Raw genomic sequence first — 16,643 nt, 5'->3', positions numbered from 1 at the left:
TGGATGTTTCCATGGAGAAGAATGCAGATAGAAACATATTTATCACCCTGTACAGAACACAAGTCCAAGTGGATCAAGGCTCTCAGTGTAAAACCAGATACACTAAATTAATACAAGAGAAAATGAGAAATAGACTTGAACACATTAGCAAGGGAGACAGTTTCCATAACAGAACACTAATGACTCAGGCTCTAACATCAACCATTGATAAATGGGACCCATGAACCAAAAAACCTTCTGTAAGGCAAAGGACATTGTCAACAGAACAAACCAGAATGGTAAAAGATCTTTACTAACCCTACATCTGACAAAGAGCTAATATCTAAAATATATAAAGAACACAAGAAGTTAGACTCCAACAAAGAAAATTTAAAAATAGGATACAGATCTAAACAGAGAATTCTTATCAGAGGAATCTTGAATGTCCAAGAAGCACTTAAATAAATGTTCAGCATCCTTAGTCATCAGGGAAATGCAAATCAAAACTACCCTGAGATTTCCCCCTCCCCCACACCAGTCAAAATGGCTAAGAACAAAAACCCAAGTGATAGCACACACTTGTGAGATGTGGAGAAAGGGGAATACTCCTCAACTGCTGGGGGGGGGAGGGGAGTGATAACTTGTACAACCACTCTGGAAATCAATCTGGTGGTTTCTCAGAAAATTAGAAATAGTTCTACTTGAAAACCCACTATACCAATTATGGGCTTATACCTGAAAGATGACTCACTGTGGGAACCTCAAAAGGTAGCCTGGTTCCTTATTACACTAAGGCTTGAAACCCTGGAAACCCTGAAGAGACAGTAGGCACTTGACCTGTTCGCAGGCACCAGGCCCCTGTCACTAACCACAGCCCCCCATAGATATGTGGCTATCAGTCACATATGCCTACACCCCACTATGCCACAGGAACATTTGCTCAACTATGTTCATAGTGGCCTTATTTGTAATAACCAGAAGCTGGAAACAACCCAAATGTCCCTCAACTGAAAAATGGTTACAGAAAATGTAGTTCATTTTACACAATGGACTACTACTCAGCTATTAAAAACAATGACTTCATGAGTTTCACAGGCAAATGGATAAAACTAGAAAATATCATCCCGAGTGAGGTAGCCCAGACCCCAAAGGACTTACTAATAAGTGGATATTAGCTATAAGACTACCTGTGATACACTCCACAGACCCAAAGAAGTTAAATAAGAAGGAAGGCCCAAGTGAGGAAGCTTGAATCACACTTAGAGGGGGAACAAAATAGTCATAGGACGTAGAGGGAGGGAGGGTTGTGGGAAGGGGGTGGAAATGAGGGTGCAGGATCAGGTATGGGGAGAGACAGGAGAGAGGTCCAAAGGGTCAGGAGAATGAATGGAAATCTGGGGGTAGGTGGGATATCTAGGAAATCCCAGAGTCCTGGGATTGGCCAAGCTCCCAGACTTCAATGCAGGTGATGTTAGCTATGATCCCTAATAGTTGGGACATGGAACTTGAAGATATTTCTTGTAGATAGGCAAGACCTCCAGTGGAGGCATAAAGACAACAACCCCCACACAAAACTTATGACCCCAAATTTGTCCTGTCTAAAAGAAATGCAGGGACAAAGATGGAGCAGAGACTGTAGGAATGTCCAACCAGTGACTGGCCCAACTTGAAACCCATCTCATGGGTAAGTACCAATTCTTGACATTATTGATGATACTCTTTTGTGCTTGCAGATAGAAACCTAGCATAGCTGTCCTCTGAGAGGCTCTACCCAGCAGCTGTCTGAAAAGGATGTAGGTATCTACAGCCAAACATTGGATGGAGGTTGGGGACTCATAATGGAAGAGTTGGGGGAAAGATTGAAGGCCTTGAAGGGGATGGGAACCCCTCAGAGTCAACTAACCAGGATCCCTGGGAGTTCTCAGAGACTGAACCACCAACCAACGAACATACACAGATTGAAACAAAGCCCCAGGCACATTTGTAGCAGATGGACAGCTGAGTCTCCATCTGAATCCCCCAACAACTGGAATGGAGGCTCTCCCTAAAGCTATAGCCTGACTGTGGTATGTGTTTCCAAACAGGGCTACCTTGTCTGGCCTCAGTGGGAGAGGATGCATTTAATCTGGCATAGACTTGATTTGTGATATCTTGGGGGATACAGCGGGGTGGTCCACCCTCTCAAAGGAGCAGGGGAGAGAGGATGGAGGAGGGTCTCTGTGGGGGTGGACAGGGATGGGGTAGTTTTTGGGATAGAAATAAATAAATAAATAAATAAATAAATAAATAAATAAATATTTTAAAAACATACTAAAATGATCTTGGTTTTTAAAATTTCATAGGAAAACATCATGCATGGGAGGAGGGATGAAGAAAGAGATAGAAAAGAGAAAGAGAGCAAGGGAGGAAGGGAGGGAGAGAGGGAGGAAGGAAGGGAGGGGAAAAGAGGGAGGAAGAAAGGGAGGGAAGGAGGGAGGAAGGGAGGGGGAGAGAAAGAGGAGAGAGAGAGAGAGAGAGAGAGAGAGAGAGAGAGAGAGAGAGAGAGAGAGAGAGAGAGAGAGTTTCCTATCTTTCTTCTGTTCCAGTTCCAGGGAAATGATTCACTGTAAATTGTGGTGCTCTTTGAGGGACTCTCTAGGATGGCGTTCTCTTGGGCATTATCTGAAATTTCTGTGGTCTGTGGCTTTGCAATCTTGGGTTCAGGGTTGAGGGTTTGTCATTTAAAGACTCTCCATTTTGATTCTTTCAAAATGACAAACGAGAATCAGTAGAGCTGACCACAGGACAGTGACAATCTCATAAGGGTGACTGACATCCTCATAAGATGGAGTGACAAATTCAGGAAGCTGAATATCCCTTGTTTCTGAATTGTTTAGTTAAACCTTTTCCCTTTCATATTATTATTCAATATATACAACAGCACCAAATTAAAAATTATCATAAGAAAAATTTGTTTTTATAAAGTTTTTGAGATTACATTTAGTATTATTATATATTATTATTATTTATTTAATTTGTTCTCTCATAAAATACAACCCAACTGAAGTTTACCCTTCCTCTACTCTGCCTGTCCCCCCTCCCCACCTTCAGATTCACTCCTCATCTATTTCCTTTCAGAAAAGGACAGGTCCCCCAGGGACTAGGCACAAACCCTCATATCAAGTCTGGACAAACCATATAAAGTCTGGTTTTTAAAAAGCTGATCCTAATATATATTATATATAGTATTATATATAATATATTTTTAGTATATAATATACATTCTGGAATATTGGATTATATATTATATAGATCTAGATAATCTCTCTGTAGATATAGGTATAGGTATAGGAATAGGAATAGGAATAGGTATAGGAATAGGTATAGGAATAGGCAAAGGCAGAGGCAAAGGCAGAGGCAGAGGCAGAGGCAGAGGCAGAGGCAGAGGCAGAGGCAGAGGCAGAGGCAGAGGCAGAGGCAGAGGCAGAGGCAGAGGCAGAGGCAGAGGCAGAGATTATATAGATATATACTAAAAGCCAAGTAAAACAAACAACTCTAAAATACAAGGAAGTAATCCCTACCTCGATCCTTTCTGTATAAGCTGAGGAGGACATGACCACTCCAAGGCATGGTTGACAGGAAGATTTTTACAGTCAGTATGATGGAGTGTATAATCAGACGGATCTGGAAAAGTCCAGAGCAGGGAAAGTTGGCTAACCTTGTCCATCAGATGGGACTAGGCCGTGAGAGGAGGAGGGTGAGAGGAGGAGGGCGAGTGAGAGGGGAAGACACAAGCAAAGGAGACCGAAGGAGAGGAGCAGGGACCAAGGGAGGAAGACCAGCGAGAAGGGCTGAAATCACTTTACAGGGTTATATGGGAATGAAAGGCTGGGGGAGGGGAAGCCCATTGGCCAGCCGCTGACTGTGGAATTCAGAAAAGAGCCATAGGTACCTCAAATACTGAGGAGGCCTGCAGGCCAGCCCAGCACGCCCTTTAGCGTGCCAATAGGCAGCACACCGCCATTTGTCTCCAGTTTTTCGGATCTTATGCTTTTTTTTACTCTTAGGATTTGCTAATAGTGGCGTTGAGGATATAAGCTTGTGGCCAGCTGCTCCTCTTATCTTTACCAAAAAACCAAATCAGCAAAAGAGAAAGGTGAAAGATGAGAGGCCTTCCTGCCAACAGTGAAGGAGAGAGGTGGTGGGAGTTTCTTTGCATCCTTCCTTGCAGGGCACAGTAGGTAGGGAGTTTTCACAAGGCAGAGAGTGTTAAGTCAGGGGAGGTGGCACGCATGACGAAGGGCCATTAAAGACTGTCTCCCACAACCCTCAACTCTCTTCATGGCACATTACATGAATGTTGATGTGGTACCCATTGCTCTACAGGCGTGCTGTGTGTTGACCGGATCCCGTAACTAACATTTTATGAAACTGACAATTTTGTCATTGTTGTAGTGAATGCTGTCACTCAGAGCTCTCTGAGATGTGGTGTAAACATCATGATACAGTTTAGTTATTTTATAACTGGCATTAATGAAAGGGCATATGCTTGCTGGAACATATGAGAACATTTGCACCATGAGGATATAAAATTAGGTTACAGTCAGTAGGCAGCTTTATTCTAACAGCTGCATGTATTGAAATCCTACAAGGGATCACAAACTACTGACAAGCTGTTGTAATTAATAAATATTTCAGTGTTCTTGTTCATGACTTTGATATGAGTTTGGTGTTTAATTTTTTCAAGTTTGCTGCCCAATTTCTGTAACTCAAAAGTTTGACAAATTCTGAAAGCTTGAAAATTACTATTTGCGGAGTAGTTACAATTTTTGAAAGAAGAGTGTGAGGCACTTGGATGTTCGGTAGTTTATTCTTTTAATGTCGTTTTGTCAATGGGAAAAAGGCATTTCAATGGAATCACATAAATACTTCCTATCATCAACTGGTGAGGGCATTCAGGTCAAGCTACCTTTAAGTCATAGTGATGACTACAAGCTTTCATTTGAAACATTTTTACATACTTCTCAACAAAGAGGCATCCAACCTGAATGTATCTAGAAAGTTCATGTATCCATGAGTATAATGATAGCATCAGACTTCCAGTCAGTTCTATTGAGTTGGTGCAGATGTGGGTCTGTAGACCCTTGGCACCCAGAACATTTGTCCCAGATGAGGTCTCTGGAGTACAGGAAACAATCAAGGATATAAACAGATGCAGATGCAGGGAATGCTGTCCAGACTTTGCCCCCAGGAGGACATTATCTATACTATCTTGGGGTATAAGCAAGTCTCTAGTGAGGCAGGGAGACCTAGTTATCCAGGGGAGGGTAAATAAATCTGCTGTCTTACCAGGAGAGTAGCACTCTCTAGATTCAGTGGCTGCTTGCATCACTAATGTCCTAATGTTGATAGGAAGTATTTATGGGATCCCCTTGAAGAGCCTCTTTTTCATTAGCTAAGCTGCAATGGCCAGATGGGCTCAGTGTCATAGGAGAACAGAGAGACCCCATGAAATTTTAATCTGAGTTTGAGCTGTACTGTATACCGATTGGTTGAGCTACCAATTGCCACATTCCTCTTTGTGGAAATATTGAAAAATTAATTTAGATGGTGCATTTAAAGATCACAGAGCTATACTTACCCCATAAGAAAACCTTTTAAAAATATCAGGACCGTGGAAAGTGGTGACAAAGTTCAGCAGTAGCAGCTTAAAAATTGAGGGGCTTTTACTACTAGAAAAGGGACAGAGAGTGAGAGACTGGAGCACTCAGTTCTAGATAGGATGTTGTTTTTAATCAGACTCCTCCCCTCAAGGATCGGGGATCTAGGCAGAAGAAGAGGCTGAGAAGCTGTTAGAGCAGGGCTGGTGAATGAATCCAAGGAAATAGCATCTTCCAGATATAACAGGATTGATGCACTCATTGATTCATAGAGACTGTAGCAGCATGCGCAAGACTCCACAGGTCCAAAACAGACCAAGTCGCAGCACTGAGAAGGAGAAGAGGGTATGATGTCGCATGTCTAGCCAAGCAGTTACCTGCAATTGATGCCTGCTGGGAACAGAGAAATCCATTTTTCCCAATGGAATATATGTCACTGGGTATATCAGCCACACTCCAGGACAGGCCCATAGCAAGAAGTGGGTCTCCAAGTCTAAATGGATGCTGTGCTTCTTTTCAAAAAATTGTATTATTTGTCTTTGTTTGTTTCTCTTTCTTTCTTTCTTTCTTTCTTTCTTTCTTTCTTTCTTTCTTTCTTTCTTTCTTTCTTTCTTTCTTTCTTTCTCTTCCTTCCTTCCTTCCTTCCTTCCTTTTTTATTTCTATGTTTCGTTTTTGTTTCTGGAGAGAAGAAATGTGAAGTTGAGTGGGTAGTGGGTTGGGGGGGATCTGGGAGCAGCTGGGGGAGGGGAAGAGTATGATTAAAATAAACTGTATGGAAAAAAATTAAATAGTAAGCATTGAGGGCTTTCTCTTCCCATACAACAAAAAGGCAAGAAAATGCCAAGAACTGGTTTAGTTCCTTGCAGGCTCTGGCCAGGAACAGGCTGCTGCTCCTTCCTTCACATTGGCTCTTGTTGCTATGGTAACACATGGGTAGGGTTCCTCTAAGGCCCAAATTTTCATCCTAGGAAGGAGGAAGGCAGCAAACCCAATACTGCCACTCACACCTCTGTTCTATTATCCCAGAAGGAACCTGCATCTTAGGGATTTGACCTACATATAGAACCTCAGGTCTGGGTGACATGGCTACCCTGGGAGACTGTGTGTTTTAGTTACATGTACAGCTGTGAGAGTCACACTTCTGTTAAAATGTACAAAGATGAAACACACCAATTGACTGGTGGTCTTTGCCACAGGTGCCATCACAGTACTCAAGCTATCCGGGCGTTGATATTGGCCTTCAGTGAGCAATAAAACGTGACTTTTCTGGCATCCTCAGACCTTACTCACTGTATGCTTTTTAATAGGCATTCATATGCCAATTTGAAAAGGTTAATTCTTCTTGATCTAGTGGTCAAAGGACAGATACATCCCAAGACACTGAATAGCTCATTTGGTGAACTTTAGAATGTAAGAGAATTAACATCTTGTGGTTAATAAGCCTACTGGAAGGTGTGTTACCCCGAACAGTAACCACCTGATTACCTTTTACTTTAGTTTCCTCTTCTGCACTAACGGGTGCCCTGGGCATCTCCAGCTGTCTCTCTGAAGTTAGCTTCAGCGTCAGTCTCCATCTTTATCTTACTAGGGGTTGGTCAGCTGGGCATCGCATGAGTCTGCACAGATTGGTGGTTGTGAGTTAAACTTTAAGTTCAAAGATAATCCTTCCAGCCATTTTCTCTGGTACAAGTGCTACCAAAAAAGAGGATGTTAAAAAAAAAAAAAACTCCTTAATAAGAAAAAATATGAAAGTACATTATCCCAATTTTAGTGAATTGCAGTCACACATCAAATGTTAAGTCAAAGCTCTTTATAGTCATAAATATTGATGTGAAATATTTCAGAGAGTGAAGTCATGCCGTTGTGAGCCTCTATCACGATTAAAGGAATTGCTAGTCCTTTACTGCTGCTTCGTAGCGGCTTCCCATCCTTACTCAAACAGCCGCTTTGACCACAAGCACCAGCCTATGAATTTGTACCTATTTCCTCTTGAACTGATTTAATTCTGAAACAGAATGCTGGCCCCTTTGCCTTTTCAAAGATATTGGAGATGTCAGGAGTGACAACATTGTGAAGTCGCCACCTTCTGTACAAAGCAGAGGGCATCCATATGCTTTTTGTGACTACTCACAGTCTGTCACATCTTCCTTCTCTTCTTTCTTCCTATACTTAGCTTGGAGGACCAACCCAGGGACAAAGTGTGATCTACAAGCTAAAACTTGGTTAGTCTCATTCTGGAAAACATGAATTCTTATAATCAGAGCAGGAGTTGCTGATGTTCATTGGCAGTAGACCCAAACTACTTAAAATATTTTAATAATACACTACTGAATCGGTATTTATTTACAACATATTAGCATATTTTACCAATAATCACATTGTGAGATGTACGCAGAATAGATATTATTGAAGCATGAGCTAAAGTGAGCTAGCGGCTGCTCCGAGCGAACCTTCTGTGCCCCAGGATATCATCTGTCCCAAACTCAGGGATTCTTTTAGGAAAAAAAGAGGACCGTTCCTCACATGAAAGACACCACATTTTATAAATCTTAATCCATTTTACTCCAAGTCTACGTAAACCCCAGGGAGCTCAGTTCGTCGTGTCCTGCCAAAATGCAGGTCAAAAACATTACAAGAATAGACTTTAAAATAAAATCAGTTTTCTAAAACTACCTAGGAGACAGACTGTGATCAAAACCAAATTCCCCTTGACCATAACATTTTCCTTCAGGATTGTGATTTATTAACTATCTTTTGCTGGTGAAATAGAGCCTTTTAATTTGATATCTTACTTGAAATGCCAAGGCCACCCTTCAGGAAACAGCTTGCAGCTGGGGTGTAGAGAGTAATGGTCTGGAACCCAAGGTACTTTCAAACTATTTTCTCAAATCTGCATGTCATCCTTGTGCAGGGGCCATGCAGATTCTCTTTGTATCATTCCATTTTTTTTTAAAAGAATATATGCTGCCAAAGCAAGTGCATGCTATTGTCTAAGAATAATTGAAACAAATGTCCTCCACCAGATCTCAAGATTCTTAACCTTGGATTCAGGGATTCTATAAGTAGTTATAGATAGTTTCTATCACTAAAATTTCTATATGGGATATTTGTCCTCATTTTTGGCCATGGCTAGTCATTTAGGGGACAGGAACTGCACTAGTTACTTTTCCAGAAAGAATTTACTATGAAGAATCAGCAGCAGCTTGGCCCAGAGGATGCTTTATTTGGTTTATAAGTCATGCTCCATCATTAAGGGATGCCAAGGCAGGAACAGGAAGTGAAGATGGGACCACTTCCTTGCTCTCCATAGTTTGCATAGCCAAATTTCTCATATGACCCAAGACCACCCGTCCAGAGGTGTCCACTGTGGGCAGAGACCTTCCACATCAATCATTATTCAAGAAAATACCCTGTAGACATGTCCACAGGCCAATCTGATTTAGGCCATTCCTAAATTGAGGTTTCTTCTTCCCAGTTGCCTTTAAATATCAAGTGACAAAAACTGACCAGCAGCACAAGGAGCAGTCAAGAAAATGTGTGTACCATACCTATTGTGATTGTGATATGTAAATTATAACACAAAGGTTGCTTGGTGATCCAGGAATTGGCCTAAGAGGACTGCCTGGATAAGATTCCAACCCCAGAAGCATGACCCAGCCATCAGTGTTGCAGACTTGAAAAGACAAAAGCAATTAATCAAAAATTATGTTTGAATTAGTATCAAGGTGTCAAGCTAACAATTATGTACTTGCTATGTAGCTGCTGCTATTTAAAATCAATAATTTGAAATTATTTTCTATCTCTAAGCCACTGTCTCTGCATATTGAATGAAAAGAAGTAGAGATGGATTTGATTTTATAAAAACTAAAGAAAACCAAAGCAAAAGGAAAGGAAATTTTTTTTTTGATAATAATCAGTAACAAATTATTACTTTGGGGAAGGATAGCACCATGTATGTAAGCTCTACCCAGTGTATTCGGCTGTAGTAAAGTCAACTTGACACTCTCAGCCATCTATCCTGCTGATTTCAAAGAGGCTCATCTTCTTTGAAGACTGAAGTAACCATGGTGATTTCCCAGCTATGCAGATCACACAGGTACCACCTGAGACAAATTTCGAGTTGCATTAGTGCAGGCACAAGCTCAGATGTCTTTCCTTCTTTGCATGGTACCTCCATCCACCCTCGAGAATGGCCAGTGTCAACATAACTGAAGCAGATTCTTGAAAAGCCTTCTCGTCCCTTTCTCTCATTAATCTGCTTTCATTGCCCAACAGTTTCTCAGGCCCAAGTCTTGAGTCATTCTTGACATAAATTCTCTTTGTATGGACATTGTACTTCCACTCTGTCACTTCTTGGTTTCATTCCCCATTGCTGTGATAAAATACCCTGACAAACACAATTTAGGGGAGAAAGAGATTAGCTGGATAAGTATTGCTACTTACAGTCTACTGCTGCAGGGCACTCAAGGTGGCTGGAACTTAAAGGAGCTAGTTGTATGAGCTATCCAGGACAGAGGGTGAATAACTGAATGTGTGCCTGTGCTTAGCTAATTTTTCTCTTTCTTATACAGTCCAGGATCCAAACCTAAAGAATGTTTACCTTTAGGCTTGGTCTTCCCACATAAATTAACACAGTCCAATGTAGTGGTTTGGATGAGAGTGGCTCCATAGGCTCATATATTTGCATGCTTAGTCTCTAGTTGGTGAACTGTTTGGGAAGGATTAGGAGGTGTGGCCTTGTTGGAATAGGACTATGTCATCTCAGATAGACTTTGAGGTTCCAAAAGCCCACACCAGGCTCGGTCTCTCCCTCTTCCTTTCCCTCTCCCTCTCCCTTCCCCCCCTTCTCTGTCTGTCTCTGCCTACTGCCTATGTATCAGGATATAAGGCTCATCTATTGTTCCTGTGCCATACAGGTCTGCTTTCTGCCATGATGATCATGTACTAAACCTCTGAAATTGTTAAGCAAATCTCCAACTAATTTCTTTCTTTTATAAGAGTTGACTTGGTCACAGTACGTCTTCACAACAATAGAACAGTGACTACTAAGACTTCAAGATAGTACTTCATAGACATTAGCTAGATAATCCCATAGTGATACTTCTTCCCCTGTGATTCTAGATTGTGTCCAGTTGACACTTAAAACTAACCATTGCAAAATGAAATGGATGGTGATTATGGGAAATGATTTGGGAGAGGCTATGAGTCGTTACATTATTATCTCTTGGGGGAAACAAGAAACAGAGCTAATGCCTATTTTCCTTGAATCTGCAAATCATGGCTCCCTCAAGGTGGCTTGAATAGCAAGTGCAGGGCAGCACAAATGAGTTTTGGTGTCTGCTTGAAAGTGCCTTCACAGCTTTATTTAGGTTAGTAACTATACGGTGTGGTTGAAATGACTTTTTTTTTTTTAGCATTGGGTGAGAGAAGAGGGGAAGAGAATATGAAATATATAAATGATAAATATTCAATAAATAGTATCATTAATGCAAAACCCTAACCATTGCATCCAGTTTGAGTATCATAACTTAAAGTCTATCATATTCTTACTTGCTCCAAAGTCTTTTTCACCTCTCAGAACTACAGTAGACCCCTAACTGGTTGTTCTCTGCCATTCAGACCTTCCATTCTTCACAACAGAGTAGTCATAGACATAGATTAAAACATGAACCATTCCTTATCCTTTATACCACCTTTCATTACATTTTATGCAACTAACATGTAATTTTTATAAATTAAAAAAACCAACTGGATTTTTCAGTTTTTTGTTTTCACATGAAATCTGATATCTTAAATACAAATTGAAGAGAGCGTTGCTTGGTAACGTGTTGTTTCCTTTAATCACTCGATTTGATGTGCAAACCCTGATGATGTTTGACTATCTGTATTGAAAGTTCATTATCAGACAACACTCAGCACTGGTAGACATTATAATAGAGCAGGAACGGTCATGCTTTAAACCACAAAACATAGGGTAGAGTTTTCTTGACAAGAAATTGGCTAGTAGCTTTGGCCCATTGCCTTAAACTTCTGGCTGGCTCCTGAAAAACGTGGGTCTTACCTGGCTTACCTTCTCTGTAGCATTCTCATGAAGATCAAGTACATATTTGAATACATTTGTGAGGAGTAAAGCACTCGATGAATAATAGTTAAAAGTAACAGAATCACACAACAGACAAACCTGCAGTCGAAGTGATAAGTAACCTTGAAGCACCTATGGCATTAGTGTATGGGCTCATGCCTTTGCCATGGGCTATAATAAATAAATACTTTTTGAAGATAAGATGATGGCTAGATCAGTGGATGCTAGCTGCTAACCCAATAGAAATTAAAGTGAGGGGTGTGGAGTTGGAGCAGCCCTGCTTATCAGCAGCGACAGCTATATATTACCTAGAGCAAAACTACCTGTTTAAGTGGACAGGCTTTCTCATATTGGGGGCAGTTGGGACAACAGGTTGGACTATGGATAGTAACTGTGCCCAATCTGAGTTAGGAGAAAAATTATACCTAGTAGTGTTTTTGAGAAAGCCATAGGATGATCTCAATCAGTGTTTTCTCAACCTTCTGCAGCCATTTAATACAGCTCATCTTGTAATAAACTGCTATAACCCTTTAATACAGCTCCTTATATTGTGGTAACACACAATTATAAAATTATTTTGTTGCTACTTCACAACTATTATCCTGCTACTGTTGTGAATCATCACATAAATATCTGTTTTCCAATCATGTTTTGGAGCTACTGACCTAGAGGAAGACAAGGAATCTTTTCCTCAGGAGGAACTAGGCTCTTATTTTGATTTTGTAGTCCTGGAAGCACCACAGCAAGTATAGATGAGACTTCCATGGAAAAAAATGGCTTCCCAGTGGAAAAATTTAGAGCTAGAGTCTCAGAAGTGTGAGGAGAAGTTTTGAGATCATTACTCACTTTCAAGAAGTCCCCTGGGCACCAGGCACATTGCTAGATCCATTTATAAATTATTGTATTGGATCCTCAGTATATAGTTTTAGGTGATATTTTAGTCATACTTTATTACTATAACAAATACCTAAGACATTCAACTTATAAAGAGGAAATGCTATTTTTAGCTCATAGTTTTGATCTTCTAGTCAACATTTAGTTGTCCTGTTGCTTTTGGGTCCTGTGGCAAGGTAACAGGGTGCAATAGAGGAGGAGACTTCAAGTCCCCACTATCCTTTTTATTATGAATGTTGTCCCCCATGCTGGTCCTCCCTCAAAGACTTCTTTCCTCTGTCCTCCTCCCCTTCCCTTATGAGAGGGTGCTCTACCACCCAGTAGCCCTCTACCCTGGGGCATCATGTCTCTACAGGGTTAGGGGTACATCCTCTCCTACTGAGACCAGATGAGATAGTCCTCTGCTATATATGTGTCAAGGGGCCTCAGACCAGCCTGTGCATGCTCTTTAGTTGGTGCATAGGTGTCTGGGAGCTCTCAGAGGTCCAGGTTAGTTGACAATGTTGGTCTTCCCATGGGATTGGCATCCACTTCAGTTCCTTCTGTCTGCCCCCTAACTCTTTCACAGGGGTCCCTGTGATAATCAGGTAGGCCCAGCCATGAATCTAATTTTCCTCCTTTGTTAAAGAAAGTAGCTTCCCACAGCCCACTTGGGATTGGTTGGGATTGGGGGTGACTTGGCTGTGAGTATATGCATTTGTCTCAATCAACTGCTGGTGGAGCCTCTTAGAGGACAGCTATGCTAGGCTTTTATTTGCAAGCTCTACTATCCTTTTAGGAAATGTCCCCAGCAACAAGTCCTTCCATAGGTCTAACAGGTTTCACCACACCCAAGTCATGTCTACCTGGATATCTGGCTATAAATCAGGGACCCTTGGGGACTAAAGATCCAAACTTTAGCAGCTGGTATCAATGCCATATGATATGGAATATTGGGCTCAGGAGTCAGAGTTGTTCAAGATTTCTCAACTAGTAAGGGACCAACCTGGGACTGAAATTCCAATTCATCAGCCACCTTATACTAGATCCTGTTCAGTGCCAATGAGCTGCTGTCTACTAGGTATTTTGGATTTGCTTTATTAAAGATTATCCCCCAGAGCTACATGTGGAAATGTTCATGTGTCTTGATAGAGCCTCTGATGCCAGAGTATAATGTTATCAGAAGCAACAAATCCCACGGCTGAGGGAAGCTACTTTCTTTAACAAAGGAGGAAAATTAGATTCATGGCTGGGCCTATCTGATAATCACAATTTCATTCTGGTTAGAAATTTTCTTGGTAAAGAAATATTTTGCTACTTTGAATACTGCCTTTACAATATCTCAAAGAACCTTACTGTATCACTGCACACTAATTTTAGAAATCAAGGTTTTCTGACAGTTTCATCCAGGTCTAGCAAATGGCAGAGATGCCTATAATTCCTGAGGAATTATAATTCCTCAGGAAGTCAGAGACAGTATTTGACAAGGACACTAGTTCATTAACATTTTTTTCTGGCTTCAAGTCACAAAATGGAACACATGATATCAGTGATCTCTTTTGTGTCATGTATGACTCCTAAAATGCCTCGGGACAAGATATATGTTAGGAAAAATCCCAGATTTGCTCAATTTCAGCCTTTCAAATTCCACTTTTTTCTAGACTTACATTTTCTAAGGAACTTTGGATGCATAAGAGGTCTCTCCAGTGCATTTTGTTGGCTGTGTGTTTTTATTAGAAAAAAAACCTTGTGTTACTGAAAGAATGCAGACTTTTTGCTTTCAATTTGCACTCAGTAATGGAGATAAAATCTAAGCTTATAGAAACTTGAAATATTTTATACTTAGGCTATGTCATAAAAAACAAATTGGTAAAATCCATTGTTCATATGACAATTATGTTATTTTAAAGGGAAATTATTCTATATATTTTAGCATGAAAACAATTACTATATATATGTACATATAGATATATGCTCTGTATATATGCTCTGTATATATGCTATGTATACACATATGCTATGTATATACATGCTATATATACATACATGCTATGTATTTATATGCTATGTATATATGCCATGCATACATATATGCTATGTATTTATATGCCATGTGTACATATATGCTATGTATACATATGTGCTATGTATATATGCTACATATACATATATGCTATGAATATATATGCTATATATATATACACACCATTCATATGTACATATGCTATGTACGTGCATGCTATGTGTACATGTGCTATGTATATATGCTACATATATATGCTATGTATACATAGATATGCATATGTATATATGAGGAGTGTATAACTTCTGTATTATCTGAGTCAATAATACTGAGATAAGTTAATTATTAGTGGAATATTCATCATTGTTTGAACTATGCACAAAAACTGAAAGATAGGAAAACTGGCATCTGTCCATATGGCTCCTGGTGTTCCTTTAATATATCTCATACCACAGTTCAGGAGATGACATTTTAGAGGAAGCTCAAGCGTTGTTTAAATATGGTATAGGAATAGTTGGTTGCATGACTTGTGATATTTACACTTTCTGTTGTAAGTGTTAATTCTATGGTTTAATGTGAGCCAACTATATTATCTGTTTGAAATCAGGACCCAGGACACCCACTGTTCTTAAGAATAAGCACAGCTTCTGTCTTAGGAGTGCTTGGTAGATTTCAGAGTGCTCATCTTGCACAGTTTATTTTAGAAATTGTTTATCACACGTTCTTAACATTTTGGAAATATTTTATAGTTTTTAGAGTACAGTATGTAGCATGTATCTGGGATGTGTGTTTTGGCTGTTTAGTTTTTGTTAACTACTTCAAATTGGAGGTTTTTTCTATATTCTTTGTTTACATTTTAAATGATTTCCCCTTTCCTGATTCCTCCCTCCCCATAAGTCCCATAAGCCCTCTTCCCTCTGCCAGTTCCCCAATCAGCCCCCTCCCATTTCTCTGTTCTGGTACTCCCCTACAATGCTGCATCAAGCCTTTTCAGGACCAGAGACCTCTCCTTCCTTCTACTTTGGAATCATTTGGTATGTTAATTGTGTCTTGGGTATTCAGAGCTTCTGGGCTAAAATCCACTTATTAGTGACTGCATTCCATGTGTGTTCTTTTGTGAATGGGTTACCTTACTTAGGATAATATTTTCCATTTCCAACCATTTGCCTAAGAATTTCATGAATTCATTGTTTTTAATTGCTGAGTAGTATTGGAGGTTTTTAAGTAACACAGATTCTCCCTGTGGGTTTGCCCATGTGTGGTGTTGGTTGGGATCATCCTCGCAGCTGTATCTGGCTGAGAGCTTCCCTGGGACCATGGTTCTTCACACAGTCCCTTCAGCAGCTTAGAGTGGGCACTCAGGCCCTTAGGAGCAGGTGATGCTTCTGTTAGGGCCATACTTGCGAATATCCCCGGACAAAGCATATCTGACAGCCGGGTATGGATCATCGTTGGCATGTTCTTCTTTTTATCAGCAGACTATCAATGGAGAGTGCAAGCCCTATGCGGTATGGGAATGGCTTCCCCTGCTCACCAACTGTGCTGCCATTTTCCTTCTGTAGCTGTGCTATAGCTTTTCTTCAATATGCAGAACACAATATGTGTGCAATTACAAAAGAGAAAGCCACACCCCATGCCAATGTTTGGCCATTGTAGAATTTGAACATTTAATCTTTCTACAAGCTGTATTGGCCATCAGTCAGAGATGAGGAGCTCAGATCCCAGTTTCTCCTTCTCATGGCTGTGTGTTTTGTAAAAGGCAGCTCTTTGGTTGTAAGTTAGTATGATGTTTAATGTGCAAGGTGTTATTGTATGTAAGAAGTAAAAGGTTCATAGTAAGCTTGATGAATGCAATTATTAATAGTAAGATTCTTTAGATTTTTATGTCTTAGTAGCTAAGTGGATGGCTAGAATATTTCCTATAAAGACCTCTTTGGGGCAATTGTGTGTGTGTGTGTGTGTGCAAATGTAACTTTTATTCTCCTGAGGTAGTTGTCATCTGTATGCTAATCCAGGCCTAATTCTGGAAACTTCTAGCTGCTGTAC

The 16,643-nt window shown here is 40.4% G+C and overlaps 1 pseudogene; it reads right to left on the bottom strand.

Annotated features, from left to right (window-relative positions):
* Nucleotides 1-8,485: 8,485 nt before the first annotated feature.
* On the bottom strand, nt 8,486-8,585 carry LOC127693100 (uncharacterized; annotated as a pseudogene).
* Nucleotides 8,586-16,643: the final 8,058 nt, after the last annotated feature.

This window comes from Apodemus sylvaticus, chromosome 9, assembly GCF_947179515.1.
Source record: "Apodemus sylvaticus chromosome 9, mApoSyl1.1, whole genome shotgun sequence".
In the NCBI taxonomy this organism is placed as follows: Eukaryota; Metazoa; Chordata; class Mammalia; order Rodentia; family Muridae; genus Apodemus; species Apodemus sylvaticus.
Note: the sequence above shows the minus strand (reverse complement) of the source record. Positions and strands in the feature narration are given on the sequence as shown.